Source organism: Diospyros lotus, chromosome 15, assembly GCF_014633365.1.
Source record: "Diospyros lotus cultivar Yz01 chromosome 15, ASM1463336v1, whole genome shotgun sequence".
Taxonomy (NCBI): domain Eukaryota; kingdom Viridiplantae; phylum Streptophyta; class Magnoliopsida; order Ericales; family Ebenaceae; genus Diospyros; species Diospyros lotus.
The window spans coordinates 1,042,431-1,048,300 of record NC_068352.1 but is presented as its reverse complement, the minus strand read 5'-3'; the positions used below and the strand labels follow the sequence as shown (position 1 = coordinate 1,048,300).

Here is a 5,870-nt window from a genome sequence, read left to right as displayed (position 1 = left end):
TAAAAATATATATATTTAGCTATAATTCTCTAATCATGAAACACTTATCTTAAAAATAATATTTGAAACTTAAAACCAACCCATCCTTTGGATGTTTCCTTAATTTTAAAAGTGAAAAAGGAGTCTCAGTAGCTGTGATGGCTACCTTTTATAGTCAAAAGTTGTTCGATTATAGCCATGTAAACAAAATTGATTGTCCAATTATTTTTTATTTTGTAAATAAAAAAGAAAATTTCACAAAAATTACTATAATTACTAAAAATATTATCATAAAAATTATAAATTAAAAATTTTATTAAAATATTTAATAATCATAAAGTGCGAAAGAATGTGAATGAGAATGAGATTCCCACAAAAAATTATCTGGTTACAGCGTATGAAGAAATAGGACGGCTAGTTCCGTCAAAATAAGATTCCCACAAAGTTCTTCCTCAAAATGTGATTCCCACAAAAAATTTAAAATAACTGAAAATTTTCCTTAATTTTTCTCTTATACAATGGAAGTATGAGATAATATACTCTCAATTCTCTTATATAACAACACCCGCGCCTATCTGCCCATAACAAGACAATTTAACAAAATATGACAACGCCTTTCTTAAACACAAATACACAAAATTGTCCTGGCATCTCTCAGTCAAGGGATCTCTGTACATACCATCTACCCACGAATGATCAAACCTAGTTTGACCCACCCTCAACAATCACTTTCCCTTATCTGGAATGATATAAAGTAAATGTGAGTCATAAGACTCAACAAGCATAAAGAATGAAAGGGTAACTGAGCTGAGGGAATAACTCAAACCACTCTCGCGACAAATGCATATACATATACACATCCATACCATAAACCATGAACCATAAACCATGTAGTATACGCATAACATGCACATAATGGTCTTGAGACCCACATAAGATACACTAACACCCAAGTCCCTAAATCCAAACATGCATGCTACCCTGAACTGATAAGCAAATCAACATGAGCCGCTGCTCTAAAATCTGCACCATGTGCTCCAGTCCTCATACCAACATACCAAGTCAAAGCTCCTATAACAATAAACCGAGTCGAAGCTTCCTTGAGATGGTCTTCTCGTCACCCGAGCCTATGGATGTATATCATGCGAATAAATCTGTCGCGTGCATCAATAACCATGTAATGCAACATATAAGAAATGTAATGGCGTAGTAAGCATAAACGTGATATAATTGAAGGGAATCACTAATACGGCTGTATAGACAAAAATAAATTTTTTTATCATATATCAAATACACACAACAAAATATAATATGCATGCCATACATAATTTGGGTATTTAAGCAACACATATATTCAATAATTGAATATATAAATAAATCACATACCCACTGTTCAATGTAAGGTTGGGGTACAGAAATTGTTTTTGTACTAAGACAGTCTCCACTTCACGTTGTGGTGGTCTTAGTCTGTCTACAATTAGTATGCAGTAGGGTATCATTCCGATCACCTCTTCCTGTGCTAGACAGAGGATCTGTGTATCACTGGTGCTTGTGTCTCAAAATTATACGCATAACAGTTACACGTATAATTTATATAATTATTTAGAAGAAGCATAAAGAAGAAAAAGAAAAAGGGAGTAACGTTAGAAGAGATGAGAGAATAAGAGACAAAGGCCTGTCTTTGTCCTTTTATTCAATCTCTCTCCCCCTTTAATTTTTCTCTTCTCCAAATTTAATTAATTTTGGATTTCGCCGCCACCCCCACCTCAATTATATATGCAATAAATCAGATGTTATTATGCACTTTCACTATGCACTATGCAAATTTCAGCCGCCACCTCTTACTGTGCAATCAATAATTAATTTCATACTATGCACTATGCATTATTACTATGCACTATTGGCAAGGGGGCAATGGTTTAAGATATTATGTTACTAGATAATCTTGTCACACAGTCTCAACACCTTAAGAATAAAATTCTCACATAGAAGATTTAGGAATTCATTCATATAATTGAATGGAGAAAATATGAATGAATTAAGATAATCTTACCTTTTATAAATTTATATAAAAATACAATTGATGCATTAAAACGATCCCACTAGATATCATTCAAATCTAGCATCAGGACACACAACATTAACAATCTCTCACTTGCACTAATAATACTAATTTACATCACATGTACATATAGTGCTACACCATTGGCAGGAATCGGATACCCATCTTCTCAAAATGCCGATCCAACTGTGACTGAGTCAAAATTATTATTATTATTATTATTATTATTATTATTATTATTATTATTATTATTATTATTATTATATCACATAAACCAATATTCCATTTTAGTGTTTAAAATTCTGTCAATAAATTAATTTTTTATATATTTTGTTTATAAATATCAAATTTTATTTTGTCAATAAAATTTGAAATTATAATCTCTAAATTACAATCAATTTAAGAGTAATATTTCTATTCACTATAATAGTAGACACTACCCTAATAAACTTTTACGATAATATTATTTGTGGACTAAATTTTGACTCTCATGAAATTATAAATTCTTCTTTAAAGAATTAACAATATTTTTTTATAAATTATCAACTATTTTTTAATAATTATTGTAGTTGTCAAAATGCATCAGTAAAGTTAAGTCACAGAAAAATGTTCGTCTTGATTTTCTAGCAATAGTTTTTGGAAGACCCATAAAATAAAAGGTAGTCAAAAAAATATTTAAAAATTCTCCAATGTTTAAGTTACTCTGAACTAAAAAATAGAAAAGTATTTAGATAAATTGTTTCTACATCTTCCTCGTTTGGTTGTTTTTTGTTTTGGTTATCTAATTAGCCCTAATGATTCACTCACATTAAAGGGCATCAATTTCACGTGAGTTGGGGGATTTTTTTTGTATCAAAGGTGAAAAAGGAGTCTTAGTACATAAGGTGGTGGGCTACCTTTTTATAGTCATAATTGTTGGATCATTTAGTACTATAATTGCCTTGTTTGTTTCATGGCATGGGAAAAAGATACCTGACGATTGGCTCACATTAAATGCATCAATTTCACGTGAGTTGGGGCATTTTTTGTTTTTTGTTTCTATTTTTAAGTATAAATACCCACAAAAGCTCTTAAACCTTCCAACTTCCCAACCAACCCATAAAAACAATAAGCAAAGAGAAGGCATATCTATGGCATTATCCACAGCGCAGGTTGAGGCTGAGGCCACCCGTCGCACTGCCAATTACCATCCTTCCATTTGGGGGGATCGTTTCCTTGTTTATTCTGCTGCGTCTGCTACGGTACGAAACCACACCCAACGATGTCGGCGCAGAGCACGATGAAGCTCAACTCTTTTAAGCGTTAGAACTTATATTAATGTTGATCATTCTGTACGTAGGAGGGAGTGGATGTAAGCGCAGAGCAGCGCCGACATGAGCAGCTGAAAGAACGGATAAGAACGACGTTGGTGACAGCTGCTTCTGCCGACTTGATCGATGCCATCCAACACCTGGGCGTGGCTTACCATTTCGAGAGCGAGATCGAGGCAGCATTGCAGCGCATGCACGAGACCTGGCATCATCGACAGCTCCATGACGCCGGCGGCGACTGTGTTTATGGCACAGCTCTCACTTTCCGGCTGCTCAGACAACGGGGGTTTCCTGTGCCTTCTGGTAATTAACCAATCCGTTGCTTCGTTTAATTAACAGCGTGTATATATGTATATGGATGATGATGCATCAATTCCATGGACCAAACAACCAGATGTGTTCAAGGAACTGAAGGGAAGAGATGGCGAGTTTAAGGAATCCTTATCGAGAGATGTGGAGGCACTGCTAAGCTTGCACGAGGCTGCGCATCTCAGGGTGCGGGGAGAAGACGTACTGGATGAGCTGGTCGCCTTCACCACTGCCCAGTTGGAGTCTGCCCTACCGGACCTAGGCGATGCTCTTGCCGGCAAGGTGATACATGCTCTAAACCAGCCCATCCGGTCGGGCCTGACAAGGGTAGAGGCAAGGAGTTATATCTCTTTATTTGAGCCAAAAGGCCATGATGATACACTCCTCCTGGACTTTGCCAAGTTAGATTTCAACCTGTTGCAGAAGCTACACCAAAGGGAGCTCAGTGAGATCACAAGGTTCTTCTGCTATCCAACAATATATATTAAGCTTAAGCCAAAATAATAGAATTTTCTTATGCAGTTTGAGGTGGAAATGATTTGCATGAAAATGATATATATTTTTTAGGTGGTGGAAAGATTTAGATGTGCCAAAGAAGCTGTCGTTTGCAAGAGATAGAGTGGTGGAGTGCTACTTTTGGGTAATGGGAGTGTATTTCGAACCCAAGTATGAGCTCGCTAGAAGGATACTAACCAAAGTGATTGCTATGAACTCCATTATAGACGACACATACGATGCCTATGGCACCTTTGAAGAACTTGTCCTCTTCACTGATGCAGTTGATAAGTTTGATTTTGTTCCCTTTTGATAGTTCATTAAACTTTTCATGCATACATAAATTGAAATGGATCACTCTAACAATGCCCAATCGCTTGATTTTTAGGTGGCATGTGGGTGCTACACGTCAACTTCCAGAGTACGTGAGGTTGTGTTACGAAGCATTGCTTGATGTTTACAACATGATTGAGGAGGAGATGTCCAAGCAAGGGAGGTCTTACGCCGTCGACTATGCAAAATTAGCGGTAACTTTCGTTGGTTCTTGCTTAGTTTATCTCATCAAAAGGCCATTAATAAATGTTGAGGTTGAATTTCTCAGATGAAAAAGCTGGTGAGGGCCTACTTTAAGGAGGCCAAATGGTTCCACCAAGGCTACACTCCGTCCATAGAAGAGTACATGCAAGTGGCGCTCGTATCCTGTGGTTATGAGATGCTTTCGACCAATTCATTTGTTGGGATGGGCGATTTGGCCACCCAAAAGGCCTTTGAATGGGTGTCAAGTTTCCCTTTAATTGTTAAGGCTTCCTCTGTTATATGTCGGCTCATGAGTGATCCAGTTAGCCATAAGGTAGACCACTTAAAAACATCAAGCTTTTTAGTAAAATTTTTACCAACAATTTTTGGTTTTAGCGGCAATTTTCTACCCTCACAAAAAGCCTTCCCCCTTGTGATATTTTTAGCCTGAGCACAGTTTTATATTGATACGATGGATTCTCACATTAATAGCCTATTGAGAAAGTTTTTCATATGCAAGTTACTTTTTCGAACCAATACAAAGTAATTTATTTTGTTGATTGTAGTTTGAGCAAGAGAGAGGGCACATAGCCTCTGCTGGGGAATGCTACATGGAACAGTTAGAGTATCAGAGGAAGAGGCAATGGTTGAACTTGAGAAGCAAGTTGGAGATGCATGGAAGGACATTAATGCAGAGATGTTACAACCAACTGCAATGCCAATGCCTTTGCTTGTGCGAGTTGACAACCTTGCCAGAGTGATAAATGTTTTGTACAAGAATGAAGATGGCTACACTTATTCTAGGACGAAGCTTAAGGATTTTGTCACCTCCACACTTATTGAGGCCGTGCCCACCTAGAACTACAAGTTAATACAATATCTCTTCTTCAATAAGGTTTAGTTTCCTTATTATATAAATAAACAGTCCTTAATTATGTTGTAATAAGGTCTTTGTTAATTTGAATAAGGTTTTTGTACTAGTCATGTATTAATGTATTATACATGACTGGTACCACATCTTGTCCTATTCTCTATTCTCTTAAGGGTGTCTTGAGTTATTCTATACTACAATGCCTCCAATACATCAAAATATGTACTCACCAAAGCAATTTTCAAGAAATTGAGATGAATGAGTTATGAAAACAAATTCAAGAATTACAATAAAGACTTAAAGTTTATGAAGACTTACAGAGTCAGAA

At 36.1% G+C, this 5,870-nt stretch overlaps 1 pseudogene; it reads left to right on the top strand.

Moving 5' to 3' along the window:
• Positions 1-3,149: 3,149 nt before the first annotated feature.
• LOC127792110 ((-)-germacrene D synthase-like) lies at positions 3,150-5,580 on the top strand (annotated as a pseudogene).
• The last annotated feature ends 290 nt before the right edge of the window (positions 5,581-5,870 follow it).